Genomic DNA, 17,367 nt, shown 5'->3' on the forward strand with positions numbered 1-17,367 from the left:
AACGCCATGGAGAAGAAGAGACAGGGCAGGGGACGGGCAGTGCTGATGGGAGGGCAGGGGCTGATTTGGCACAGAGGCCCCTCCACCGAGGGGCCCTCTGAGCAGCCCTCGGAAGGAAGAAGATGGGGAAGAATAAGCTGGGTACTCCAGTTGGACAGAGTAGCCAATGTGAGAGCCCCAAGGAGGGACATGGCTGGACAGAGAAGACTAGGGACTCACGTCTGCAGGTGGGGCCCAATGCTGGAAGGCCCTGCAGGCACGGTGATGCTGTGGGCCCTCCTGAGCTGCAGAGCCATCCTGTGACTTCTGAGCAGAGAAGTGACATGAGCTGATGCCTGCCGTGATATAAATAGACCATGGGGGGCCAGTGGTGGAAATGGCAGCTGCAGGGATGAACCAGAGAAACACGACAGGAGAGGGCTCCAGAATGAGAGAAGTCTGAGGGTGAGACACTCGGAAGGAAAGAAGCACAGTGGGATTTGCTGATGGATGGGAGGTGACACAGAGAGGAAGGGAGGAAAGGTGTCAAGGATATGATGCCTGTGTTTTTTGGCCAAACACCTGGAGAGTTGGAGTTGTCATTTTCTGCTTCAGGGAAAACTGCAAGAAGAGGCATGGTGGGAGGTGGGCAGGGGCCTGGGGGCTGAGTGTGCACTAGTTTAGGCTTGATACATAAGCTCTCAGTGGGGAGGTTGATTACACACTCAGGTTTGAGTCTAGACTTCAGGGGTGAAGCGAAGGCCTGGAAAGGGCCTGGGAGTCAACGCTTACATGTGACATTGAAAACCGTGAGACTGAGTGAGCTCATCCAGAGTGTGTGTGCAAATGGTGAGAAGGTCAGCAAGGGAGCCCTGCATGAAGCCAGCCAAGGAGACTTCCAAGGGGCCACCAGCAGGTGAGAGGTTAACCAGGATGTCGTGGAGTCCTGGGAACAGAGGGAAGAGAGCATTTCAAGAATGCGGACGTTGATGGGTGGTGTGGAGTGAGTGCTATAGACTGTGGGATGAGGGCTGCAGACGGAGCTCTGAGTGTGGGGTCGCAGAGGCCACTGGTGACCATGACGTGGGAGCCAATGCAGGGCTTTGAGCCAGCAGTGACCTGATCCCACTTGCACCTGAAGACCAGTCTGGCTTGGTGTTAAGAACTGATGGACAGGGTGCAGGAGGACAGTGGCCAGACTCAGACATCCATGGACATAAAGAACCAACAGGTTCACTGACAAGGGGGGATGAGGGCAGCAGAGGAGAGGAGACGAAGATGGTGCCTAGGTGTTTGGCCTCGGCGCCTGGGAGGATGGAGTTGCCGCCGACCAATGGCTGGGTCTGAGCAGGTGTGGCGGAGGGAAGGGTCAGGACAGACAACATTTGAGATATTTGACTAGAAGGCCAAGTGCAGCTGTGGAGCGGACAGTTAAATGGACAATGGGATGTTCAGGAGAGAGGTCTGAGCAAGGATAGAAATGGGAGACACCGGCATAGAGACAGCGTTTCACATCTGGGGTGGCAGGAGGTCCCCAGGAAGAGTGCTGATGTGATAGGATAGTTATACAGGTAGCTATGGAAGTCCCAATAGGGGCCCATAGATAAAGAGGGAAACCTAGGGAACTTTGGGAGACTGTTGTAAGCTAACATTCACTCAAGACATCTATTGGAACGTCACAGAATGAAGCAGGCTTTCTTAACTAGAAAGCCATAAAAAAAAAAGCCACGAGATATGCCCCAGGCCATTAGGTGAAAGAAAAATGCCATCACCCTTCTACTGATGTGAATAAGCACTATGATATTTGGGGCTTCCCTGGTGGCTCAGTCAGTAAAGAATCTGCCTGCCATGCAGGAGACCCTGGTTCGATTTGTGGGTGGGGAAGATCCCCTGGAGAAGGAAATGGCAACCCACTCCAGTATTCTTGCCTGGAAATCCCATGGACAGAGGAGCCTAGAGGGCTACAGTCCATGGTGTTGTGAAAGAGTTGGGCACGACTTAGCGAATAAACAGCAACAACCCTAGTTTGACCTGACAGGGTCAGACCCTCTCCCGCCTGATAGAAAGGAGGCCTGAGTGCGTAAGCCTCACGTCTACTGGAGCCAGTGGTCTTTTCCCCGGCCCCTGTCCTTTGACTGTAAAATCATAACCCACTTAATTCTCAGGGCAGAGCTCCGTCGCCCCCACCTGCATCTCTTACAAGCATCCTATAGTAATAAACCTATTTCTTGCCTATCGCTTTCCTCTCACTGAATTCCTCCTGCACCGGGACACAAAGAACCTGAGACTCAGTATGTCCAGACACCAGGTGGAGAGTGATCCTAATTTAAAAATTGTGGGTTGGAGTCCCAAGCAGCATTAGGGTTTTGGGCAGGTTTGAGTCCAGGTACATGGGTTCAAGTCCCAGTCTGAGGAGAATGGCTTCAGATGGAGCAGCAAGTGAGCTCTGGGCACCCCACCTGCTGTCAAGAGTCAGGAGAAAGGATCCTGAAAAAGAGTGACCGGAGAGGTAGGAGCAAGGCCAGGAGAAAGTGGTGTCACCAAGTTAGGGCAGCGAATCAAGAGACCGGGCGATGGACAATGTCAAAGCCTCCAAGATGGACTGAGAGATGACAAATGCTATTGGGAGGGAGGGGCAAGAGGGAGGACCCAGGTCTTCAGACTTGGTTTTCTAAATTATGGCAAAAAGCTGACCTTATTCTATGATGATTTTTCACTTGACCTTATTTGGATCCTAACATGGATCAAGGTTCCCTCTCTTCACCAGCGCTTCCTAGCAAACAAAGGCCATCGAGATCAGCTACTGTCAAGGGTGGCCTCAGCCTTCAAAATTATCGCTGTCATCAATAAAATCTCCTTCACTTGAGGCCTTTAATTTAATTTCCTGAAATGGCAACCCACTCCAGTACTCTTGCCTGGAAAATTCCATGGACTGAGAATCCTGGTAGGCTACAGTCCATGGGGTCACAAGGAGTCAGACACGACTGAGCAACTTCACTTTCACTTTCAATTCTTTAAAGGGTAGTGATTCTCATCAAGTCAATGAGCTGCCTTGAGTGACCGGAGCATGGGCACCAAATGCAGTGGATGCAGGCCCACCCAGGACTGGAGCTCAAGTGCACGGCCCGCCAGAATGCAGGAGAGATGCAGAGGGGGCTGGGAAGATCTAGAAATGCCCTTGTACCAATTCAATCCTGTCCTTACCCGATTCCACCTTACTGAGGAAGTTGACTGTATTTCCTGTTCACTTGGAAATCAGTTGAAATGTATGCTTTGTACTTTCCTTCAAGGAGGAGAAAGCTGTGAGATAAAAAGCTCTGGCCACATCCTCTGCCCTTTGTTGAAACACGAAGATTTGAGTCACCTTCCCCATCAAAGCCCCTGTCCCAAGGCAGCGGCCGAGCTCCCACAGGCGGAGCATCAGCTCCTTCCTGGGCTTTTTCGTGACCGGGTCCAGGTTCAGCCCTCAGACCAGCTGGGAAAGTTCCTTGAGCTTAGAATGTCATGCTATGATGTGACTGAAACCAAAATGCTTGGGGGCCCCTCCCCAGGTGCTCTGGAGAGAAACCTGGGCAGGGGAGTTAGATGTTCCCCTCTGAGAAGAAAAGTTATTTATTTCTCACCTGAAAGCTAAACGAGGTGTCCCCATCTCATCCTGGACAAAATGCTTCACTTCTGACTTCATGACCTTGGGCAGGTGCACACGACCTTGGGTAGGTGAGTTAGCCTCTGAGCCTATTTTCTCCCACGGAGACAGTAATCACTTCTCCCCACATGCTGCTGGGAGGGGTCAGTGCTATCTTACCGAATGTCAAGCACGCACCTGGCCCAGGTGATGGTCACTCAGCGTCAGCCTTCAGTATTGCTGTAGCCTGGGAAGCACATGGGACCCTGTACGGGTAGGACCTCGGCAGGTGGGGTCCTCACGCTTGTCGTTTCCCACCAGGGAAGCCTGGGTGTCCTTCCCCAGACTGTGCAGGGGAAGGACTGGGGGCTGGTGGTCACAGGAGGTGGACTGGTGACCACAGGGGCGGGGATGGCAGTCTTTCCTGAGCAAGGACAGGGAGACTAGGAATCTCCAGATGTCTTGGGCTAACAGGGGGCTCCCCCTGGAGGCAGAGCTTTCAGACACAAGCTGCCCGTCTTCCCCACCGGCCCCTCCTGCTCCCCTCTGTTCTCCATCCTGGAATACCAGGAGATGAAGAGTAGTTCCAGCCTACTGCCTCTCAGTACATTGGCCTGTCTCCCTCTCCAGCTCTTGGTGGCTCAAGGCTGGGAGCGTGGAGTCACTGGGCTCATGAAGCTCCTCCCTCCAGGCTGCCATCATCACTCTTTGGAGAGAAGGCCACGAGTGGGCACTTGGGGGAACTTAATTACTACCCATTGAGGGCTCACACTAAAGTCCCTGGCTGTGCACCTACCCGGGCCCATTACTGGAAGGGAGAGTGGGCCATGGGACCATGTCTCGGGAGGAGATTCTAGCCAGACAGAGGTGCCACTTATGATGGCTCCCCCCATGCCCTCCCTGCCTCCCAGTGGCCTCCTGTGATGCTTCCATGAGGGGCTGAGGGGCACGGAACATAAAGACACTGATGAAAGAAGAAGCCAGGATGAGAGAGAGCGAGGGGTGAACGGACCTGCTCTGATTTCTCTCTGTGCCACTTGCGATCATCTGGTGTAAAGGGGACCCTGATGGCCCAGAGGAGCACCAAACTCTGCCCCCTGACTGGCCTCCTGGGCAGAGCAGGGATGGACAGAGTGGATTCTAGAGTGTCACCCAGGAGCCTCACGGCCCTGATTCTGACTTTCTGTGAGGGCCAGGATCTCCGGCCGTCTCCTTGTCATCACTGGATGCCACCTGGGTCCTCTGTGGATGAAGACAAGTCCTCCTCTGGGAGGTAGGGCCATCTGTTCTAAATGCAGAGGTAACCCAAGGCAAAATGGGATGTAGACTAAGACGGCCCTGGCTCCTTCCCTTCCGTGGGGGCCATCTCCTGCCCCTAATGCCCTACAAGGGCCTCACTGGGCCAGATACACACCCGCATCAGACTCCCCGTGGCCCCGGAGTCCAGCTCTGAAGGTATCTGTTCCCTCTCCCTGAGTTACTACCCCAGCAGCCCCCCCTACCAGCAGGTGCTTGATGATAATTAGGCAAGAACACATTATTGAAAACCTATGTGTGTGATTGTGCAGCAAAGTCACCAAAATCCGTTCAGAAGGGTTTGCTCGACCAATCTGTCTTCAGTGAATCAGTGTTTAGCAATCATATAATAACAGCCTTCCAAGTGCCATCACAGGGCTTCCCTGGTGGCTCAGCTGGTAAAGAATCCACCTGCAATGCGGGAGACCTGGATTCGATCCCTGGGCTGGGAAGATCCCCTGGAGAAGGGAAAGGCTACCCACTCCAGTATTCTGGTCTGGAGAATTCCATGGACTGTATAGTCCATGGGGTCGCAAAGAGTCGGACACGACTGAGTGACTTTCACTCACAAGTGCCATCACAAACCCAGCTGGGTTTAAAGTGGGAACAAGTTCCAGGGGCAGCTGGTTGGAGCCTGAGATTCAGAAATGACAAGTGCCTCCCTCCTGGTTAATCCAACTCAAACCCCCAACTCTCAGGCAGGTGTACTTGCTGAGGGGCTAGTTTCTGCACAAATAACTCAGAGATAAAACCAAAGAAGAGTCATGTGCGGTTGTCTGAAAAGTCCACACACCAAAGAACTGCAGCCGTTGCTGGGGCAACAGTGGGCTGCCTGGGTCAGCCCCGTGTGAGCATGAGCGCGTGGTCACACAGGAGGGGGGCACTGGAAAGTGGGGGGAAGAGGCAAAACCAAGGGCACTGCTGACAACTCCAAGGGCACCTTCCTAATGCCATCGGTAAAAGAATATTTCACACCCTCCCTGCTCCTGGCTATGCGTCTCAGACACAATAGCATCTGGGCTTACATTCCATCTTCTGGGAACACTCAGTGCTAGTTAACTGCAGCACAAATTGGCTCCCTACAGTCTCTTCCTTCCTTGCCAGATTCTGGGGCCGGGGGGGCCTGGGGCTCGGAGACCATGAATGCTGGGTCATGCTTCCCGAGGCCATCCCCTCCATGGCCAAGGTCTCTGCATAGACCATGTCCTGGGGGTTCCCTTTTCCATCGTCCTGGTCCAGAGGGATCTGGAGATGGGACCAGATTTGCAGGTCATGGGGGTAATGGGCACGACCAAGCCAGTTCTGCTGCAGAAGCCCCAGCTCTGCACTCAGGCAGGACCCTCCACCCTGACAGCTGAACCTCTGTCCTGGCTGCTCGCCAAACCTCACACTGCAGTTCTGGGGTGAGGAGCGCTGGTGGTCAAGTCCACTATCAACTGCAAACAGTCCCCACCAGCAGGGAGCTTTGTACGGAGAGACACTCCCTCCCGGCCCCCGCAGCTGGGAGGTGCCATATCAGCCAGCACCCCGTTCTCACCCAACTTGAGTCACGCTTGTTACACCTCAGACCCCCAGCTCAGGGCTAATTCTGTCCTGTTGTTCATGGAAGCCTCACACACACCCATGGTAGTGTTCTCCCCGTTTACAGATTAGATAATCTGTAAGTGAGGCTCAGCAAAAAGAACTCACACGTCCAAGGTCAAAGCCTGTTGTAAGTGAGGCATCAAGCTTTGAGGCCCTCCTTGGGGACCCCAGGTCTACTGTTTCAGGGACATCAGACTCCACTGTGGAGTCAGGTGGCGGCGCTGGCTGGTGCAGAAGCTTCATGAAGGCTACGGCCAATAACCCCCAATAGCAACTCTAACCTCTCAACTGCAGTGAGTACCAGATATATATGCAGTGAGTACCAGTACTGCACAATTGCACTGATCTCACACACTAGCAAAGTAATGCTCAAAATTCTCCAAGTGAGACTTCAACAATACGTGAACCTAGAACTTCCAGATGTTCAAGCTGGATTTAGAAACAGCAGAAGAACCAAAGATCAAATTGCCAACATCCGCTGGATCATAGAAAAAGCAAGTGAGTTCCAGAAAAACATCTACTTCTGCTTTACTGACGATGCTAAAGCCTTTGACTGTGTGGATCACGACAAACTGTGGAAAATTCTTGAAGAGATGGGAATACTAGACCATTTTACCTGCCTCCTAAGAAATCTGTATGCTGATCAAGAAGCAACAGTTAGAACTGGACATGGAACAATGTACTGGTTCCAAATGGGGAAGGAATATGTCAAGGCTGAATACCATCCCCCTACTTACTTAACTTATATGCAAAGTACATCATGAGAAATGCCAGGCTAGATGAAGCACAAGCTGGAATCAAGATTGCCTGGAGAAATATCAATAACCTCATATATGCAGATGACACCACCAGAAAGTGAAGAGGAACTAAAGAGCCTTTTGATGAAAGTGAAAGAGGAGAGTGAATAAGCTGGTTTAAAACTTAGGATTCAAAAAACCAAGATCATGGTATCTGGTCCCATCACTTCATGGCAAATAGATGGGGAAGCAATGGAAACAGTGACAGACTTTATTTTCTTGGGCTCCAAAATCACTGCAGATAGAGACTTCAGTCATGAAATTAAGAAAAGCTATGACCAACCTAGACAGCATATTAAAAAGCAGAGACATTACTTTTCGACAAAGGTCAGTCTAGTCAAAGCTATGGTTTTTCCAGTAGTCGTGTATGGATGTGAGAGTTGGACCATAAAGAAAGCTGAGCGTCGAATAATTGATGTTTTTGAACTGTAGTGTTGGAGAAGACTCTTGAGAGTCCCTTGCAAGTAGATCAAACCAGTCATTGCAGGCAGATTCTTTACCAACTGAGCTATCAAGGAAGCCCTAAAGGAAATCAGTGCTGAATATTCATTGGAAGTACTGATGCCGAAGCTGAAGCTTCAATACTCTGGCCACCTGATGAGAAGAACTGACTCACTGGAAAAGACCCTGATGCTGGGAAAAATTGAAGGCAGCAGGAGAATGGGACAACAGAGGATGAGATAGTTGGATGGCATCACCGACTTTATGGACATGAGTTTGACCAAGCTCCTGGAGTTGGTGATGGACAGGGAAGCCTGGCGTGCTACAGTCCACAAGGTTGCAAAGAGTCGGAGACGACGGAGCGACTGAATGGAACTGAATTGATGAAGTTCAGTGCTGCCCCATCTTTAGGATATTTTTACCTTAGCTCAATTGTAAAATTAACGGATAAATTATTATTGTACTAAAAAGACTTTTATTTTATGCTGATCGTTAAGGAGGGAGGCTTCACACTCCAGCCTGGTTACAGAGACCTGAAATTGCTTATATTAATCTCCTTGTTCTGCAGGAATGGACTCTCTCAAAATGTGTTTTAAATTGTTTTCCAATGGAAGGGAAGGCTATGAGGAGGGGGGGCTGGTGGCTAAGAGTGGCCCTACATTTCCAATAGGAAACCCTTAGCAAGACTCCTGGGTGACCCTGTGGGGAGCCAGGGCCCTCAGTCCAGGATAGGGTCCCTGGAGACCCTCCAGCACAACTTCCCCCAACCAGACAACACAGATGGCGCTGTAGCACTTCCAATCCGAGAGCTCACATTCTCCATCAGCTTCATGCCCAGCAGCAGGCCGACCTCGTGGGTGAGCAGACAGAGGGCTGTCGCTGCCCCAGGGTGCCCACCATCCACTTGGGAAACCAGAAAAGGTCATCTATACCAGGGGATGTTGGAAGCCAGTCTCTAAATCCACGTGGAATTGCTCAGAGTGCTATGGGGAGCATTGCAGGCCCCCTTTGGAGAGGCAAAGTAGAAGGGTAAGAGCCACACAGCAAAAGCAACAGGAGAAGGAACAACCTGAGGACAGGCTCAGAAACTGGACTGGGATGTGCCCATGGGCCAGGGGAACCACAGACTGGGCCAGAGCACAGCATGTATTGAGGAGAAGTGAGATGAAATAGGTCAAAACGATGACATCAGATAAGGTAGGCGTCAGGTCAATGAGCAAAAAATGAGGCCAAAGAGACACTTTATGATGTTAAAGGCTGCCATTCCCAGTGAAGATACAACTGTTAGAGGCCAAATTGAAAAAACAGCAACCTTAATAAAGCGGAAATTAAAGAAGATGAGTGGAAAAGTAGAAACACACTAATGACAGAAGACTGTAATTCTCTTGCTCAGTCTAAGATAGATAAAGGAGACAGAAATATGTGAGAATAGAAATATAGAAGACTTAGCAAGATCAATCGCAATTATTGAAGAGAAAAATTACAAATGAGTCATTACCCTCTGACCCAGCAAGCCCGTTTCTGGAATTTATTCTTCAGATATATTCAGAGTACAAAATGACACATGCAGAGAACTATGCAGTAATGTTTCTTGCAGCAAAATATTAGAAACAATAATACATTATGGTACCGGTACACACTGGAGTATTATGTTGTATTAGAAAGAATTAAAAGGGAAAAAAAGAACAAGGAAATTCTCTATGTGCCGTGGAAAACGTTTTCTGGGATTCATCATTATAAACCAAAGGTCCCTCATGGTGAATAAATAAATGGGCAAGAAGTGTAAGAAAGTGGGAAAGTAAGCATACATGGGCTTCCCAGGTGGCGTTAATGGTAATGAACCCGCTTGCCAGTGCAGGAGACACAAGAGATACAAGTTCCATCCCTGGGTTGGGAAGATCCCCTGGAGTAAGAAACGACAACCTACTCCAGTATTCTTGCCTGAAAAATTCCATGGGCAGACAGCCTGGCAGGCGACAGTCCATGGGACCACAAAGCATCAGACCCAACTGAGTGAGCACAAGTAGTATATACTTGCAGCTGTACACAGAAATGTTGGAATAATACAATAAAATCAATACAGGTTTGATCAAAATCAAAACATCACTTTGAATTTTGAGCCATATGAATATGTGAATGTGCTGGCAGAACAGTGACCATCTAAAAATGCCCATGTCCTAGTCCTTGGAACCCATGACTATGTACTTCCTAGCAGAAGGGCCTCAGCATATGGGAACAGAGTTAAGAACCTGGAGATGAGATGGTTATCCTAGGTCATCCAGGCGGGCCCCAGATAATCTCATGCGTCTTTAAAAGCAGAGACTCTCCCACACTGGGGTGAGAGGGAGCTGTGACTGCAGAAGAAGAACTAGAGAGGGAAGTCCCTGGTGGTCCAGAGGATAGGACTCTGTGCTTCCACTGCAGGGGACCCAGGTTCAAACCCTGGCTGGGGATCGTAAGATCCCACATACCACGTGATGAGACCAAAAAAACCCTGAAAACAACAGACAAATATACAAACAAAAAACCTCTTTGAGGAGAGAAGGGTCAGAGAGATGCAACACTGGTGGCTGTGAGGATGGAGGAAGGGGCTAGAAGCCAAGGACTGTGGGCACCTCTGGAAGCTGGAAAAGGTAAAGAGTTTCCTCTAGAGCCTCCCACCCTGCCCACACCTTGGTTTTAGCCCAGTGAGATCTATATCAGACAACCGACTTCCACAACTTTGAGATAGTAAGGATGTGTGGCTTTAAGCCATTACATTTTTGATAACTTGTGGCAGCAGTTACAATTTATTTAATAAATTATTTAATAATTCATTTCAATAAATTATTTATTAATAAATAATACATATTTAGCAATAGATAAATAACACAATTAATTATTTAAAAAAAATTAAATTGAAAGCATCAAGAAGACATTTTTGGCTTGTCCTTGGCTGGTGGTGAGCAGTCCCACCTTGGTGGGTCAAGGTTGAGTGGGTGCCCAGCTCGCAGTCCTGCCCTTACCTGGACATCCCAGGAAAGCCCATCTCGTGTTCACCCAAGGACCTGCAGACAGGGTGAGAGCCAGGAGTTCAGATATCCCAGGCGAGGAGTGGCCCTGGGAGGGTGCGGTCCTCGGAAACAACCTTGTCCGGTGGACAGTTCTCACACCCTGTGACCACTTGGCAAGAGAGGCCAGGTTTAATGGGGAGGCAAGTTTGTTGCTGCAGAGTTAGAAACGGTGCTTTGTTCAGATAGGTTTTGAAAGTCTGCCTGGAGGGCCTGCTGATGGCCAGGACAGGAGAGAGTTAGTGACTCACAGCCTGGCTGGGCCCAGAAGGTGCCCACAGGTTCGTTCTGCCCAGACTCTCTTTGGAAAAGCCAGTGCAGAGCTGCAGCAGGAAGGTCAGGGAATGTGGCCGAGGCTTCCAGGGAGGCTGGGAGACCAGGGTCATGGGGGGCAGCCCTGGTCAGCACAGTGTCTGGAGGCAGGTCTGACCATGGTTAGGGCAGATGGCAACAGGCCTGCGTGGAGGGGTCAATGGTGGAGCGGCCTAGGGCTGTGGGGGCAGAACCCAGAGTGCCCAGGTCATGGGGAGAAGGGAGGAAGAGCCTCATGGGGCTTGTAAGCTGGAGCTTTAGTTCCTAAACCAGAGAAGCAGACACCATCATCATCGGGTTTGACTTGCAGCCCAGGTGTCAGCATGGACCTAAACACTGTGACAGGGAGCCTTGCCCCCACTGCCCTTATGTCATCATCTGCTTGTGACTGGGAGCTGTCATTCTCACCCAGAGGCCTCTGGAGGCATAAGGGTCTGGCCAGATGACTGTAGTACCAGAGCTTTGGGGTCATGACCAGCTTCCATTCATCCTTAAAGGCCTAGTGTCACCTCCTCCAGGAAGTCTTCCTGAGGAACTTTCCTCTCCCCTATCCTCAAGGCAATGGCAACCCACTCCAGTACTCTTGCCTGGAAAATCCCATGGACGGAGGAGCCTGGTGGGCTGCAGTCCATGGGGTCTCGAAGAGTTGGACACGACTGAGTGACTTCACTTTCACTTTTCACTTTCATGCATTGAGGAAGGAAATGGCAGCCCACTCCAGTATTCTTGCCTGGAGAATCCCAGGGACGGCGGAGCCTGGTGGGCTGCCATCTAAAGGGTTGCACAGAGTCGGACACAACTGAAGCGACCTAGCAGCAGCAGCAGCAGCAGCAGCATCCTCCCTACAACCACCTGCAGAGATCTCTACCATTAGGCTTATCCACAGTTACTTTTGTGTCTGCCTCCCTCACTAGGTTATGAGCTTCTGTAGAATTAATATGACTTACCATTCCTTTTAGTATCACCAATACCTAGCATAGTACCTGGCACAAAACACGTGGTCACTCACCTATTCATTTATTCTCTAAGCACTTACTCTGTGCCGGGGACTATTTTGTGAATGAAAGAATCATGAATGGATGCTAGTTTGCCTACTTCATTCCCACGATAGACGATGCTTTGAAAACATTTCCTACTGACAGGGTCCAGGCAAAGGTGCCGTCTGAGTGAGGGGTCACTCGGGCGACTGGTGGGACCACTTGCAAGGTTGGTGTGATGGGTTCTGGACTTCACTTCTTGTTCAGTTTTAACAATGAGGTCGTGAGCAGCACTCCAGCTCCCCCAGTTCTCACTCCCCATGCTCTTCACGCTGATGCTCACTGCCAGTCTAGCAAAATATCCTCCCAAGCTTACTTCAAGTCTCACAAAACGGAGAGGAAGGGGAAGCTGGGAACCCCAGGAGAGGCAGGGCATCACTCATCACAGCTGAGGCCCCACCCTGACCAGGGCAGCTGATGGGACTGTGACCTCAGAAAGGAATCTGATGTCCTCCTAATGCCTGTGGTTTGGAGGACAGGATGGATCACCAATACCAGTGAGGATGGAACACCAGCAGTCAACTGTCGCCAGGAGGCCTGCTGCGGTGGATGGTGAGGAGGGAGGACTCCCAGGGTCTCCAGATGGGCAGAAGAGAAAGGTGATGGAGAGGGTGCCTTCGGGTGGGGGCCGGGCACAAAGAAGGGAGTCCCCCTCATGGTCTAAGCCTGCCTGAGAGAGTGGCTGGAGGCAACTGTATTCACTCCCGCACACCTATGCCCTCTGAGATGCAAATAATAACAGCTGGATTAGAGGAAAAAATGAAAATGACTTGATCTCAATCATGTGAGACCACTCACGCCCAAGAGCTGAGGCCCCTGCCACCTTAGTCCTTCATCTTTAATGCTCCTGGGAACAATAGTGGAGCAGGTGGCTCCATCGTTGTTCTAGAGAGAGGAGAACTACAGACAGAGACTGGTGACTCAGAGTCAGGTGTCAGAGTGATAACCAAGGGACTCAGCTCCAGGCTCTGCTCCTGGTGCCAAGGAGACAGCCTGTGTGGGGCAAGGATACTGCACGTGGAGCCAGAAAGAACTGAACTCAGCTCAATACACAACAACCAGAAATCAATCACATTTCTACATGAAGGCAATGCACACCTAGAAATGGGTAAAAAATCAGTATCATTTATGATAGCAACAAAAATATACCCAAACATTAGGAATAAACCCAGCAAAATATGTGATTTATATGCTGAAAACTACAAAAAACTGGTGAAAGAAGTCAGAAAAGACCAAAATCATTGGAGACATAGTCTATGCTGATAAATTGAACTACAATTCTACATCTACTGACTACATCAGTAGTGTTAAGATGCTAATTCTTTCCAAACAAATCTATAGATTCAATGCAATCTCAATCAAGTTCCCAGCAGGATTTTCATTTTGGAGAAATCAACAAACTGATTCTAAAACTTCTATGGAAACACAAAGGAAGTGGAATTGTTGAAGCAATTTTGAAAAAGAAGAATGAAGTTGGAAGACACACACTACCTAATTTTAAGACTTACTATAAAACCGCAGTAATCAAGACAGCATGGAATTGGCAAAAGTACAGATATCAATAAGTAGAGTCCAGAAATAGAACTATCCATATATGGTCAATTGATTTTCAACAAGAGTGCAGAGGCAATTCAATGGGGAAAGGACAATCACTTCAATAAAAGGTGCTGGAAAAACTGGATATCTATAAGCAAAAAAAAAAAAAAGAAGAAGAACTCTGGCCCATACCTCATACTGCATACAAATATTAATGCAAAATAGATCATAGACATAAAACCCCAAACTAGTAAAAGCAAAGAAAATTCTTGTGATCTCAAGTGAGGCAAAGACAGCTTCAATAAGGTTTCACAAGCATGATTCATAAAAGAACAAGTTGATAAATTTGATTTCATCAAAAATAAGAATGAACATCTGTTCTTTGAAAGACACTGTTAAAAGAGTAAAATAAGTCAGACTAGGAGAAACTATTTGCAAATCACATATATGATCAAGGACTGGTAGCTAGAAAGTATAAGGAACTCTCAAAACTCAACAGTTAAAAAAAATAAGAAAGCAAACAACCCATGGAAAAATGGGCAATAATAATCTGAACAGACATCCTCCAAGTAGGTATATGCATGGCCAATAAGCACAAGAAAAGATGCTCAACATCACTAATCACTGTTGTTGTTTAGTCATTTAAGTCGTGTCCGACTCTTTTGCAACCTGTAACCTACCATGGACTATAACCCACCAGGATCCTCTGTTCATGGGATTTCCCAGGCAAGAATACCAGAGTGGGTTACCTTTTCCTTCTCCAGGGTATCTTCCCGACCCAGGGATATAAGCCAATCTCTTGCATTGGCAGGAGGATTCTTTATCACTGAACCAGGGAAGCCCCTTCACTGGTCATTAGGGAAATACAAATTAAAATCACAATGAAATACTAACTACCAAATATCTATTGGAATCACTCAAAAAATGACAATACAAAATGCTGGCAAGGATATGGAGAAACCACAATTCTGATACACTGCTGATGGACACATGAAATGGCAATCTTTTTGGGAAACAGTTTGGCTGTTTCTTAGAAAGTTAAACAAATTTACCAGATGATCCAGCAATTTCACTCTTAGGAATTTACCCTAGAGAAATAAAAACTTATGTTTACACAAAAACCTGTATATGGATGCTTATAGTCCATTACTTGTAATAGCCCCAAGCTTGAAACTGCTCAGATATCCTTCAATAGGCAAATGGATCAATGAACTGCTGTGTATCTGTACCATGGACTACCTACCACTTATAAAACAAAGGAATCAACTGTTGATACACGCAACCACGTGCATGAGACTCACGATCATTATGCTCAGTGGAAGAAGCCACACTCAGACGGCTACATTCCGTATGGTTCCTTCATAAGGGGCTCTGGAAGAGGCAATGCTATGGGGACTTTAAATACATCAGGGGTTGGGATGTAGGGAGGGCTTGAGACCCAGGGACATTTCTTGAGGTGATGAAAAAGTTCTATTTCTTTCTTTTTTTTTAAATCCCAGATTCTTAATTGCCTTTTTTGTACAAAATCATGGTTTTGGAATTTCTGTTTTTCAAAATATATTTTATTTTGCCTATGTCGGGTCTTAGTTGATACACTTTGTCTTCTCTGGAAGCCCAACTTCTCTGGAGTTGTGGTGTGCTCTGGAGCCTGTGGGCTCAGTAGTTGTAGCCTGCAGGCCTTTGTGGGATCTTAATTCCCTGACCAGGGATCGAACCCATGTCCTCTGCATTGGAAGGCAGATTCTTAACCACTGGACCACCAAGGAAGTCCCAAAGCTCTATGTCTTGATTGTCGTGGTAATGACAAGGCTCCATGCATGTGCTAAAGCTCTCAGGACTAAACACAGGGAGCGGGGGGTGGTTTATTGTATGTTCTTGAGATATGCAGGAGACCAAGAATTTCCAGGCCATGTGACTTGGGGCAGGGGTCTTTCTGAGCAGCAGTTTCCTTATCTGTATAAAGGGGATAGTAAAATAACTTAGGGACTGCCAAGGATCAGCTAAAGGTGTGCCTATGTGCTCTGAGTTAAGGGTTCCATGAAACATATAGATACTTGAATGCAGGAAACTTTCCTCAGCACCAGGGAACCAGCTGGACATGCCACCCAGCTCCTTCCCATGAGGGAGCCCAGAAGTGACCATCTTGGGAGGAATGGCCACTCCGTCCTGGTGGCCCGGGCAGTGTTGAGATGTCTGACCCAGACCCAGCCCAGACAAAGGTTCTCTGCAGTATATGACACCATCAGTCTGCAGGCTACTCATTCCTAACAGGAGCTTGTGAGGAAGATTTGCTCTTTTTCTTTATAAACTTGGTGGGGGTGGGGTGGGGGTTGGTTTACAGTCATCCCTCATTCTTTCTTTGGTACTGAGTGTTCACCAGTACCAGGGTGGTGCCCCTGCCAGAAACTTGTCATAGATGGGTGTCTATGTTAACTGTGCTTTCTTATTTTCTGTATTCTTGAGGCTCTGGCATCTGGGTCCCTGATGACCTGACATGGGAGGGACTTGCCCCTCCAGGTCTAGCTAATTCTTGTGTAGCACAGGAGTGTGCCTTTCATATGCAAACCAATCAGTCCAGGGCCCATCCTGAGAACCACCTCCTCTCTATGGCTCCAGGAAGCAATACTCCTTTGCCTTAATCATCCCAGGGTCAGCACCAGACAGCTTGGACAGTCCTCCACCCAGAGTCCACTGAAATTACTCAAACTGGCCAATCCTGAGCCTGCTTACCCTGCCTCACTGATTCCTTCCAGTGGAAACCATAATAAAGGCTCTTGTCCACATTTTCCTCCTGCTCCTTTCTTCTGACCAGCCCTGGTGCTTCCCCACGTGGCCCTGCACTGCATCCTGATTCGAGGTGCCCAAGAGTACAAGCTTCTCTACCACAGTCATTTCTGTGTCTGCATGACCTACGGTGCCTGATTAAAACAGAACTTGGAAACACATTAAAACAACATCTAGAGAGTAATCAACAGATACAGGCATTATTATCACTTCCATTTTATACAGAGGGGAACTGAGGCCCAGAGAAACCATCTGCAGTGTCCCAGGGCTGGTGAGGAGTAGGGTCATTCTCAGAGCCTCGGTGTCTGCTTCCCAAAGCTGCACCTGCTCCTGCTGCTGGCTCCATGGATGGCCATGGTGTGTGTCACACAAGGAGTGACACCCACCACCTGGATGCAGGTGGAATGCCAGAAGGAGGCTGGTGTGGAGTGTGGGGCTAGGGGGCCCACCTGCAGAGTCCTCAGAGTGCATGGGGGAAGGGACCAGCACTGTACAATCCTCAGACTTTTGGCTCTGCCAGAGCTGCACCATAGGTAAGAGGCAGGTAAAGGTGAGTGAGTCCCTAATTCAGGGCTGCCGGCCAGGCAGTAGGTAAGTCTACACAAGTTATGCAGATGCTGAAACAGTGGATGGTGATCAACAGTGCCTGTGTGCTAAGTTAGTTCCCTGAACTTGGAAAGCAAAACCCCTGCTGACATGGATCCCCTCAACTGACCTCGACTGACCCCACCCTGACTCCTCCCATCTGGACTGAGCATCCTGTCTTCTCCTCCAAGGCTTGAGAGGTCCCCAAGTTTCTCCTACCTGCATCCCCTCTTCCCTTGGTCTCAACCTCTCCCCGGTGTTTAGATTCCATACTTTCCTATCTGGACCACTGTGAGGGGCTTCTGTCACCTCCTGGAGAACAGGTTTTCCCATCCTGGCTC

At 49.0% G+C, this 17,367-nt stretch overlaps 1 protein-coding gene and 1 non-coding gene across 9 annotated transcripts in view; one reads left to right on the forward strand and one right to left on the reverse strand.

Moving 5' to 3' along the window:
- The window catches only part of LOC122707548 (calmodulin-binding transcription activator 1), a 659,030-nt gene that overhangs the window by 325,854 nt on the left and 315,809 nt on the right, over positions 1 to 17,367 (reverse strand). The gene's annotated exons all lie outside the window — the stretch shown is intronic.
- TRNAG-UCC lies at positions 10,104 to 10,176 on the forward strand. Its single transcript has one exon. It is a non-coding gene; the product is annotated as a tRNA-Gly (tRNA).

The sequence above is a fragment of the Cervus elaphus genome, chromosome 14, assembly GCF_910594005.1.
Source record: "Cervus elaphus chromosome 14, mCerEla1.1, whole genome shotgun sequence".
In the NCBI taxonomy this organism is placed as follows: domain Eukaryota; kingdom Metazoa; phylum Chordata; class Mammalia; order Artiodactyla; family Cervidae; genus Cervus; species Cervus elaphus.